Genomic DNA, 13,342 nt, shown 5'->3' with positions numbered 1-13,342 from the left:
TTATGGCCAAAATAATTGACTTCTGAAAGAGATGTTCTCCGATCAAGTTTCAAGTGCATGAACCTTCACTTTTAACAACATTTCATATTTTTATCATCAATTACATGACTTCAGATAACTATAATCATATTAAAGTAAAAAAATTATTTCGTGTCTTATGCAACTGAAACAAGCTAGATTCTTTTTGTTTCACAAATTAATGGACCCAAAGTTTGTGGACCAAATTAAAAGTGTAAGATCTAAGTCTACTAATTTATGAAACAAAAAGAAGTCCCCATACAACTTGCATAAATCGTATGATGCACAACATAAAATTTCTCAGGGTAAAGCTATTATATCGTTCGAAAGGGTTCAATCAAGTTCTCTTCGTTAAAAAAAATTATGCAGTGCAAATATGTTAAAATAGAAACTTTTTTTTTTTGTATGTATAAATTATTGAATCACATCAACACAAATGAAACTTCTAGCATAGCAGCAAATGTGGCTCATTTTTTTTCTTTTTCGGATTACATATTTGAATCACAAGTATGATATTCTTGTATTTTTTGAATTCATTTGAGAGGATTTTATTGCACCACTGCTGCTTATACCCATAGCTTGCGATATGTGGATATACAGTACATCTATCATAAATTTAAACTCCTACTCGTCTTAAAAATTACTATGATTATATATGTTTACTAATTTTTATAGTTAAATTTAAACTTGAACTATATAATTCATCATTAAAGAAGTTAAGTTATATACCTAAAATGATCAGGAAAAGTATTACTCCCACCATTTGTGATATTTTCACAATGAAAATAATAAAAAGAAAGACATATCCAAAACTTTTAATATTATATTATATATGAATTTTGAAAAATAAAATAGCATAATCATTTCTAGATAGAGAAATGTACTCAATACGACCTTAGTCTAGCTTAGAAATAAGAAGCACCCCTGTTTTATATGTTGTTTCTCCGTTAACGTTCTTTATATAATTGTGTTAACAAGATACTAACTTTTGTTGTTGCTGTAAATCACGGAAATAGACTCCTACGGTCCTACCACTTTGCTAAAAATAACTCCTTGTTTTCCTTTTATAGATGAGCCAATCTGACAGTCCATGAATTTATACGGATACTTTTCATTGCTTCTTTAGAATCATTTTCTTGGTCCTAAATTGTTTTTCTTTTCAACTCCTATATTGTTTTTTGTTCTTTATTTTTCAAGGCAAATATTTCACACTATGATAATTCATTAATAAAATCTTATCGTGAAATAAGAAAACTTGACTTATAGTAGTTTATATGTAATATCTTTCAAGTATGCATATTAATGTGTGTTATTTCTCCTCAACAAGACAATGATAAAAATGTGGAGTAATCCCGATCCACTTGTTTATACCACTCTATGCATTATGCATACTGTATCATCACTACATCAGCGTGTTTTTTTGACAAATATATTTTCCACAGACTGGCATCTGTAGAAGAAAGTGGTAGATCAGCTAGCGTTCTAATTAGCATATTTATAACTAGCTTTCCCTTATGTTGAAATACCTCTGTTATTCTACGTAACAATTTAGTATTCAAAAACTACTTATAGCCTGTTTGGTCAAGTTTAATTTTCTCCAACAATACTTATTTTAAAAAATACTCGACTAATATTATGAGGGTAATCAAAGCGCTTCATATCTTGAGATTTTCTTCATTTTCAAAGCTTGAATTTATGATTAAAGAGTGAGACGATTTCAATTAATTCATCGTCACTAGTGACTGAAATTCCTATATATTCTAGACAAGCAGACAGTTCCTTGGAAGCACAATTTTCTATTGGACTTCATTTTGTCAAAGTATTTGAGTGGAATTGGAAAACTGTCTCGCTTTATTCCTAAAGATGTGATTGTCAAGAGATAAGGTTTAATGACACTTTCCTTTGAACTGCATCTCTATTAAAGATAGGAATAGAAGGACCGAATCTTATTGAATTTACGGTAGATGATACAGCTGGAATTACAGGGTAGTGATTATAAGTATGTACTATTAATTAAACTACTTAAAGTGTAGAGTTTCTTTCACCAAAAACCTCCTATTTCTTAGAAGGAAATCAAGAAGCTAATGCGAGATTTATTTGATAGTTTGTCAAATTAATGAGGTTTGAATTTATGATTTACTTGTAATATGAATTGAGTTTTGAATGAACTATGAATATCAATAAGAGTTTTAACTAATTAATTTCATTATCCATTGCTTCCATAATGGGCAATGAAAATTGATATATATTACTATATTATATAAGAGCAAATGTGAGGACTTTTGTAGTCCTCACAATAATTTCCCAATTTTTTAAAAACTTTTTAATTAATTACTTTTATGCCTTAATCTTATTTATTTAAGTCAATTTTTTTATTTTTTGTTTTTAAATCTCACTTTTAAGCTATCGAACTGGGATTTTGTAGTCTCCTCACAATAATTTTCAAATTTTTTTTAAAACTTTTTAATTAATTACTTTTTAGGTCCTAATCTTATTTATTTAAGTTAATTTTTTTGTTTTTGTTTTTAAAGTCTACTTTTCAAAAGCTATCGAACCTCCTACCCATTTTTCACGTTCTTTTGATTTTCCGATTGGTGCTCGATATCCGCATTTGAGCCCAATTAATCCAGATAATTACTTACCGCATCGTGCCTATTCGCAGGAGCTTCCTCCAAAGATTTTTTCCATATCCATGTTCGAACCCCTAATCCCCGATTAAGAGAGGAGCCCTCCATCTGGCCTACAAGTTAAATTATGTATTTGTCTTAAAAGTTCATTAACTATGTATAGATTATTTATTTAGAACTAAATAACTTTAAAATTAGGATACATAAGTTATAATGTCAAATTCGGTTCCAAATTTGATTTGAATTAAATAATTTCATCAAAATGGAAGTTAAAATATTAAAGGAGTGGAATGAAAATTTTACTTTCATATAACTACCCACTTGTGGGACTACAATGGGTATATGGTTGTTGTTGTTGTTGTTGTACACTTGTATTAACACAAATTATATTTCTTTAGTTAAAATATGGGAATTTTACGAAAATGACTACACTTTGGGGGTTTAAATTTTGCCATAGCTGTAGTTTCAATATTTACATTTCAGCTACGACTTCTGCCGTATTCGAAAATGGCTCGCTGTATTCATAAAACGGCCTAGCAGTATTCATGAATACAGCGAATAAAAAAATTTCAAAAATTCTTTTCACTGTATAAGTCATATGTATTCAACTCAACTGTATTCATGTCAAATGTATTCATCTATAGCTACTTTTACATTGTATTTAAACCGATTGTATACAAAAAAAAAAAAAAAATCCTTCAAAATACACCCAAAAAATACGAAATTTTGCACTAAAAAATTTAATGAATACACTAAAAAACTGAATACAAAGAATTAAATTTCACTATATTCATTTGTATACACTTCAAAATTCACTGTATTCAACAACAACTAACGAATACACTCAACAACAACTAATGAATACACTCAAAAACTGAATACAAAAAATAAAATTCAACAGATCTGGAGAAGATTTACGTACGGAAGAAAGAAGCGGGAAGGAGCAAGACCGATGGTGGTGACAGATCCGGAGGAAAATGAGGCGGTGTGTCTTAATTCGACCCTTTTTTAATTGATACATAATGGCTCATTTTGCTCTTCTCCATGTTCCTGCAAGCTTCCCAACTTCTCGTTTCTTTTTCCTCCATCCTTATTTTCGAGATCGATGTTCGTAAGCTTCCCTACTTCGTCTTTTTCCTCCATCCTTATTTCTTGAGATCGATGTTAATGAGCCGAGGCCGAGGACGCTGTTGCGACGTCGGCCACGGTGGGGGAGGGGAGAGAGAAAATGGAAGAGAGAGCGTAAGGACGAGAGAGAGAGAGAGAGAGAGAGAGTTGTAGACGTTAGAGAGGAGGGAAGAGAGAGAGTTCCGTATTTACCCTAATAGCTAATAAGTGTCATTAACATACAACTTTTAGCTATGGAATGTAATTATTTTAAACTATAGCTACTATATATAAATATGTAATAGAGTTAGTTATGCTATGTAGAATTCCCTTAAAATATCTACTTTTATATTCAGTCAGGGCCCTGCTGCACCGCCTCACATAACTAAGATACGTATAAGGAGAATACATGTGATTAAGAGGATGTTTGGCTAAGCTAATAAATTGGTGGCCTATAAGCACTATTTAGTTTATCTACACGCTTGGTAAATATTTGAAGTGCTTATTAATTATACGGAAAAGGCTCAAATATGCCATCCAACTATCAGAAATGGCTCATTTATGCCACTCGTCTAAGCTTGGCTCATTTACGCCATAACTATAGTGAAATGGCTCATTTATGCCATCGAATTATAGGATTGGACTACTTATGCCACTCATCAATAGTTTGACTCATTTATGCCATCACATGTTATCAAAATGACTCATCCATGCCATATTTCATTAAAGCTGATTTTACAATACCATATATGACACGTGGCCTCCAACTAGATGTTCGTTTTGGGTGGGTAAGGTGTATGGGTCGGATTTTTTTATTAATTTGGTATTTAAAATTGAGCTGGTTTAATTAAACAACATAGACCTATAATTGGAGGCCACGTGTCATATCTGGTATTATAAAACCGGCGTTAATGAAAAATGGTACGGATGAAGTCATTTTGGTAACTAAGTTATGGCATAAATGAGTCAAACTATTGATGAGTGGCATAAAAGAGTCATTTCCTATAATTCAATGGCATAAATGAGCCATTTCCTAGAGTTCGATGGCATAAATGAGCCAAACTATTGACGAGTGACATAAATAAGCCATTTTCGATAGTTGGATGGCATATTTGAGCCTTTTCCGTTAATTATAAGCCAAAAACAACCAAAAGCCATAAGTTCATTATCCCAATGGCTTTTCTAGGGTGTTTGGCTAAGCTAATAAGTTGGTGGCTTACAAGAACTATTTACTTTATCTACACGTTTGGTACTATTCAAAGTGCTTATTAATTATAAACCAAAAACAATCAAAAGCAATAAGTTCATTATCCCAATGGCTTTTCTGCTAGCACTTTTGGTTTGACCAAATTTTTTACTATTTTAATCTTAATATTTTTTTTCTAATTTTCAAAATACCTTTCCCAAAACAAAATCTCAAACTTCCTTTTCACCCCGTATTCATCGTTCCAACTTTTCTTTTGAAAGCTATTTTAAATTTATAATTTTCAGTAATTTTTTAGGGTATTTTGGTTTTTTTAACAAAAAACAACATATCGGCATTTTTTACCGCCCACATCAACTCCTTATTTTCAATTACAACAATTTTATCTAAATATATAACTGTTTATTTATAAAATCATTTTCAGAACTCAATATTTTTCCCTTTTCAACACTTAAAAACTTATCAGCTATTTACTGAAACACAAGAAAGGGGGGTGAATTGTAATTCTTTTTAAATTAATTTAGTCGATTGTTAGGATGGTTAGTCGACTTCCCGCAAAAAAACTCAAACACCGGACGTATTTATATTAGTAAGATGTAGGAAGTGTATAATATAATGAGACACGTATATTTTATATTGGTTCGATCACCGCGTGTACCTATTCCAAACTCCCAGGGTTACAAGGGTTTCGTTAGAGCCTTGTGGGTAACTTGATTACAAAGGTGGTTCACCTTGAACCGTAGTTCCAGTTTTGGACAGTTTTCCAATTGTCCCCTAGTGACAGCCTCTACTTGTATGGCTATCTATTCTCTCTTTTCTTTTTCTAACACTCACAGACTTCTACAAGCTATAGTTCTTTTTACAAGATAAATAATGAATAGATGTTTTGCTCAAGTGAAGTTGTAGTTTGTTGTGTCTCGTAGAGACTTCTTATATAGTTGGCTGCTCCATGCCTTGATGGTAGCAAATCAATCTTTCCTTTCGATTGATTTCTGAGTGGCTCGCTCTAAGGTAACCCAAGGGAGTTTGTCTTCAATCAGTGAGTTGTAGATTTCACTGATTGATTTCGTGTATCTTCATTGTTGTCAATTGGTGAGTTGATGATATTTACTGATTGACTCATATCTTTCCTTGAGGTCTTCTTTCCTTCTGGAACTTGAAATTCTCTTACTTGGTGGAATCTTGATCTACTGAGTATCTTGAATTTGATTTCCACCGCATCTATTAGTAATTCAGTGATTATTTTCTTGCCTCCTATACCGTATGTGATTTGCTGATTTTCTTTCTTGCCTTGTATGTTGGAGATTCCTGCAACTAGGTTTCCTTGCTCGTTTCCTTAACTTAAGGGATGCTGAAGAATATCTTCTCTCCTTTCCTTCTGTATGTCTTCATGATATTTTTATGCATCCATCTTCTTTTTTGGTTCCTACACATCATAGACCCCAGAGTCATTATTAAACGATCGTGCTCGATATATTCTAATTTAAACTCACCGCATCGTGCCTAACGTGAGGGGAGCGCTTCCTCCAAAGATTTTTTTCCATATCCATGTTCGAACCCCTAATCCCCCAAGAGAGGAGCAACCATCCGTCGCACAAGTTAAATTATGTATTTGTTTAAAAGTTCATTAACTATGTATAGATTATTTATTTAGAACTAAATAACTTTAAAATTAGGATACATGGTATGTCAAATTTCGGTTCCAAATTTGATTTGAATTAAATAATTTCATCAAAAGGAAGTTAAAAAACAATGCGTGAATGAAAATTTTACTTTCATATAACTAGTCATGACTACAAACAAGTTGTTGGTGCAGGACACTCGTATTAACACAAATTATATTTCTTTAGTTAAAATATGGAATTTTTACATAAATGACTACACTTTGGGGTTTAAATTTTGCCATAGCCGTAGTTTCAATATTTACAAGTAGTTAACTTCTCCCCTTTGACATCATCGAAAAGGAAAACAAACAATGCAAAAACTAAAAAGTCGATGTTTAGGCATACATAGGACAAACAATGCGCAAAGTGTAACAGGCAAATAGTTAAGCATAAAACGCACACAAACAAACACCTAAAGTCTACACATACGAGGTCGAGAGGCCCTTAATAGTTTATGCATCCAAAACGAAAGACAAAATAACGATTGTCCAAAGATAGGCAGCTCAGCTAGCCCTTTTCCAGAAGTATTTAAGGGTGTTGATGATTTTTTCAGAGAAGGAGTTATAGGAGGTTTCAACGTTATGGGATAGGGTAGTGTAGGAGTTCTGAGTAGCCACGGCAAGTTCAATGTTTGAGGTCGCAGTTCCTCTGTTCAGAGAATTGACTATTGAGATCAGCCTATTCACTGTTTTGACTCCCTCTTTTTGCAACCCTTCCATACTGAGACGCAGCTTACCAACATCTACACCCACTTCTTTTGATGAGCTTAACACTTTTTTAAGAGTGTCCTGGACCTTTTGCAGACGATCTGCTACTACAGCAAGGCTCAGTTTCACTTGAGCAACTTCATGGCGCAAATCTTGCGAAGCAGGCTACTCAGGCTCATTTTTAGGCTCAGTCTTTGGCTTAGCTACCTCCTTCTTCATCCATTCGGTTCTCGCAAAAATAAAATTCATACTTGCAAAAGCACGATGATTATAAGACGCTATGACTCCACTGGGCGATAATCAATGACATCCACAAACAATTCCTTGAGAATCCGAGAGATGATCATTCCATAAGGGAGGCTAGAAGAGGGTGGAGTGTCCAATGCACTCTCGAGCATGTATTCCTTAAAGCAGTTAGCCCAATTGATTTTGTGCTTTTTGAGGAGACAATAAAGCACATAGATATCTCTGTTTGTGATGGAACTTAATGATCCAACCCTAGAAAGCAATGTAGTAGCAGCAATGTGGGCCATGACTTGATTCAGAAAACAAAGACTAGAGGGGCCAAAATCAGACAAGTCAGCCTTGGGCTCAGACACAAACGCCCTGGATTCTTCAAGCGACACTTCAAAATTCTCGGGCCACCCAACCCGCATGTACTTAATTTTTCCAGCAAATTTAACACCAAACACTTTATCAAACAAGAATTCATTAACCACAATCCTTGTGCCCATCACAAGGGTCTCAACTTCCCCACTATCCTTTGAGATTCTAAGATTTGCATAAAACATTCTGACAGGTTCTTCATAAACTTTGGGTTCACAAAGCGTAAAAATAAGAGGCAGTTTTTGGGCTTTAAAGAAGGAACTAACATTGCAACAGAATCTTTAAGTTGTTCAAGGCCGATAAGTCTACCTCCGTGGCTATACGACGTTTCGGAACAAGTTATACTCCGGCCTTTTCGAGCGGATCCCCAAAATAACTGCATGTCTTCTGGGCCAAACTCATCACATGCCTCTGTTTTGATCTTCTTGAGAACGCTTTCCTTTGAGAAGGGAGGAACGCTTCATTTCTTATTGGCATAATTACCAATAACCTCGTTGTCAGATGATCAGAGAGGGTAACATGGTCTTCATTTTCAGTGAGGCTCTAGAGGATTCTTCTTTTACTCGGACCATTTTTGGAGTGGGGTATGAGAAAAATTTTAGACTTAAGGAGAGAGGTAGAGATGAAAGAAAATGAATAGAGGAAGAGAGATTATATAAGGGAGGAGTGGGGAAGATGAGCGGCTGTCTTGGAACCGATGAGAAGTGATTGAAAGGTGACTGATGTTGTTTATTGGGAAGAGGTGTAATGATGGTCAGAGGAAGAGGCGGGAAGTACGTTTACACGGTAAGTAAAGGAAAAGTAAAATCTTTTTGTTTTATAATTTTGGAAAAGAAATAATACACACAAGGAAAAAAAATAAGTTAAAACATATAAGGCAATTTTGGGAAAGTAACACAAGTAAAAATGTATAAGGTAAATATTTTAACAATCTTTAAATGCGGTAATTCCTAGAGCATTCCTAAGATAACAAAATCTTTCTTCTAACAAGGGCTTGGTAAAGATATCAGCAAGTTGATTTTCAGAGTCCACAAATTTAATGCAAAATCACCGTTTTCAACATGATCACGAATAAAATGATATTTAATATCTATATGCTTTGCCCTAGAGTGATGCACAGTATATTTAGATAAACTAATTGTACTAGTGTTATCACAAAAAATGGGCACAGAGTTATAATACAATTCATAATCAATTAATTGATGCATCATCCGTAAGAGTTGTGTTCCACAACTACCCAAAGCTAGGCATTCAGCCTCAGTAGTTGACAAGGCAACAAATGTTTGCTTTTTACTATGCCAAGAGATGAGAGATTTTCCCAGTATTTGACAAGTACCACTAGTACTCTTCCTGTCTGTTTTGCCTCCCGCAAAATCATCATCTGAGTAACCAATTAAAACAAAATTGTTGGAGCATGGGTACCATAGTCCAATATCCTTTGTACCAATGAGATATTGAATAATTCATTTTACTACAGTAAGATGAGATTCTTTTGGAGCCGACTGGAACCTAGCCCATTTACGTATGCCGAACATAATATCAGGTCGACTTGCAGTAAGATATAGCAATGATCCTATCATGGCACAATAGGTCTTCTCATCAACATCTTTTCCTGGGACATCTATTTCAAGGCACGTTGAGGGGCTCATAGGTGTTCTAGAAGCCTTTGCTTTTTTCAGACTTGATAAGTTCCTTTGTGTGCTTTATTAGGCTTACAAATGTACCATTAGTCGACTGCTTTATTTGCAGTCCTAGAAGAATGTAAGTTCACCCATCATACTCATTTCAAATTCTCCTTTCATAAGATCAGCAAAATTCTTACACAAAAGAGGGTCAGAACTTCCAAAGATAATATCATCAACATATATTTGAGCAATCAAAATGCAATTTGATGATTTTTGAATAAACAAAGTGGTATCAATTTTACCTCTTCTAAAGTTATTTTCTAACAAGAAGAAACTGAGTCTCTCATACCAAGCTTTGGGGGCCTGTTTGAGTCCGTACAGTGCCCTTATTAGCTTAAACACATGATCTGGGCAAGAAGGGTTTTCAAAACCTGGAGGTTGTTTTACGAACACTTCTTCATTAATGAAACCATTCAGAAAAGCACTCTTCACATCCATTTGGAACAATTTAAAATGTTTAAAAGATGCATATGCTAGTAAGATGCGAATGGATTCTAACCTTGCCACAGGAGCAAAAGTTTCATCATAATCAATACCTTGTTGTTGGGAGTAGCCTTAGGCTACAAGTCATGCTTTGTTTCTGAATACTTGTCCGGATTCATTTAGTTTGTTTCTGAAGACCCATTTTGTCCCTATAAGGAAAGCATTTTTAGGACTGGGCACCAATTTCCATACCCGATTTCATTCGAATTGATCAAGTTCTTCTCGCATAGCTTTGAACCAAGAATCATCACTCAGAGCTTCATCAATATTTTTGGGCTCTAGTTGTGATATGAGTGCAACTGCCGTCATTTTCTTGTGAGAAGATCTAGTCTGCATTTTTGCTTTTGGATCTCTAAGAATGAAATCATTTGGAAAACTAGCTTCACTTCTCCATTCTCGTGGGACGTTAATTTGTTGAGGCTCAGAAGTAGTTTTGTCAACCTTTTCTTGAGCAGGATTTCCTTAAATTTCTGAGTCTTAGATATTTCAGGTGGTGGTACCTCAGTAGTCGACTCAATAGTATCATTAGTTGACTTTGGTGCAGAAGTCTTTTCTCCTGCATCATCATTTACAGCACTTGTGTCTTGGACACTTGGGTTAGTATCAATAAATAAAACGTGAATAGATTCTTCAATAGTCATGGTTTTTTTATTAAAGACTCTAAATGATCTACTAATAGGAGCATAACCCATAAAAATACCTTCATCGCTGCGAGGATCAAATTTACCAAGATTGTCCTTACCATTATTGTGAATGAAGCACTTGCATCCAAATGGATGAAAGTAGCTTATATTTGGCCGCTTACCTCTCCAGAGCTCATAAGGTGTCTTCTTCAGAATTGGCCTTATCAGACAACGATTTAAAATGTGGCAAAAGTTTGCTTCTTTGCTTGACCAAAAGAGATCGGGCAGTCCTTATTGAAGAAACATTGTTCTGGCAATAGCCTGAAGTGATCTATTCTTTCTTTCAACAACTCCATTTTGTTGAGGAGATCTAGGTGAAGAAAAAGTCTGTGTGTAGCCTTGTTGAGCGCAGAATTCTTCAAATGATCTATTTTCAAATTCTTTTCCATGATCACTTTGAATGATTGAGATAAAATATCCCTTCTCTCATTGTACTCTTCTGCAAAAAGTCTCAAATTGGGTGAAAGTTTCATCTTTGTGAGTTAAAAACATAGCCCACGTAAATCTTGAACAATCATCTACAATGGCAAAAGCATATTTCTTTCCTCCTATACTAGCAGTCCTAGTAGGGCCAAATAAATCCATATGCAAAAGTTGAAGGGGTTTAGTGGTGCTAACAATGTCTTTTGGTTTAAAACATAAACGAGTCTGTTTTCCTAATTGACATGCATCACATATCCTAATTGACATGCATCACATATATGATCTTTCGAAAAGTTTAGTTTAGGGAGTCCAAGGACCAAATCATGTTTAGAAAGTTTCTCAAGAATATGCATACTAGCATGTCCTAATTTTCTATGCCACAACCAATGATCACTGGCTATGGATGCAAGACAAGTGAGAGTAGGTAAATCAACATTGTTTAGGAAATAAATATTATCTACCCTGTCACCAATAATGATAAGATTCCTTGCTACATGACTCAGTGTGCATTGGAAAGCATCAAATAGAACTTTGAACCCTGCATCACATAGTTGACTGATACTCAGCAAATTGTATTTTAGTCCGTTCACCAGATACACTTCTACTAGATCACATAAAGGACTGAGGGTGATGCATCCTACTCCCACAACATCTCATTTTGCATTGTCACCAAATATAATCTGACCACCATCTATCTTTTTCACAGATTTGAAATTTTCTCTTTTGCCCGTCATATGTCTGGAACACCCATTGTCAATGACCCACATATCCTTTTTAAAGGTCTTCCTGGACTGTTCCTGCAACACAAATAATTCAGTTTCTTTTAGGTACCTAAGTGGTCCTGGGTCCTTGAGGGTTAGTAGTGGGCTGTTCTGGATGGGTGGTTTTGGGCCTCCAAACCCATTTTCCTGGTCTAGCATTTTTATTTTTGCAATTAAAGGATTTGTGACCTGATTTTCCACATGAATAGAAAGAAATATTATTTTTAGGAAAATCAGTTGAAGTAGAGAAAAATTCAGTTGTTGACCGGTCGAGAGTCGACTGGTTTCTATTGTTATAAGAATTTCTTGAAAAGGATCTGTTAGATCTGACAGAACTTTGACTAGGTGACTTTTTAATCTTTGTTCAACTGCATTTTGATATCAGCTAATTCTTCTTCAAGCAAAGCAACTTCAATTTGGCTCGTTTCGAGAAGGATTTGCCAATCCTTCTTTTCTGTAGCCAGCTTATTATATTCATCAATCATCTTTTGAAGATCATCAGTGACCAGATCAAGAGATGTTTGAAGTTCATCACATTTAGAGCAATTTAGATTTCTTACCTTACCGGTTTTTCCAAGTGCCATGAAACATATGTTGGCTACATTCTCTGGTTCTTCGCCTGATTCATCTTCATCACTCCAGGCTCTATAGGATCTGGAAGTGTGTTGCTTCTTTTAACCTTTTTTTTTGAGTTCTAGGCATTCTGCTTTGATGTGTCCGGGTTTTCCACATTAGTAGCATCTATCCTCATTCTTTTGTTCAGCGTTGTTATTGTACCCGTTCTTGGGCTTGATTGTCCTTTTTCTTAAAATGCTCTTGACACCCCGATTTATCATTGCCAAGGCTTCATTGCTTTCATCATCCTCGTCACTTTCTTCTGTGGTGGCCTTGAAAGCAACAGTCTTTTCCTTTTTCTCCTTTGAGTACCTTTTGATGTGGGTGGTCTCAAAAGCCATCAAATTTCCTCTGAGTTCATCATAAGTCATATCATCCAGCTTTCCTCTTTCCAAGACAATAGCTTTGGTATGCGATGCCTTGGGTAGACTCCTTACAAGTTTACTGACTTGTTGAGTACTTGTGTAAACTGTTCCCAAGGACTTCAGTTCACTCAATATCTTACTGAATCGAGTGAATATGGTTTCAATGTCTTCATCTTCCTTCATCATGAATAATCCGTACTCAGTTTGAAGAGCATCAATTCTGGATTTCCTGACTTCAGATGTGCCTTCATAGGTGACTTCCAGTTTGTCCCACATTTCCTTTGCTGTTTCACTGGTGGATATATTCCCGTACTCTTCACCGCTAACTGCATAATAAAGCAAACTTATAGCCTGCGTTGTCTCAAATTTTTTGTGTTTTTTGTTTTAAAAAAAT

This window comes from Lycium ferocissimum, chromosome 4, assembly GCF_029784015.1.
Source record: "Lycium ferocissimum isolate CSIRO_LF1 chromosome 4, AGI_CSIRO_Lferr_CH_V1, whole genome shotgun sequence".
Classification (NCBI taxonomy): domain Eukaryota; kingdom Viridiplantae; phylum Streptophyta; class Magnoliopsida; order Solanales; family Solanaceae; genus Lycium; species Lycium ferocissimum.
The sequence above is the reverse complement of the archived record's forward strand: the minus strand, read 5'-3'. Positions refer to the sequence as shown.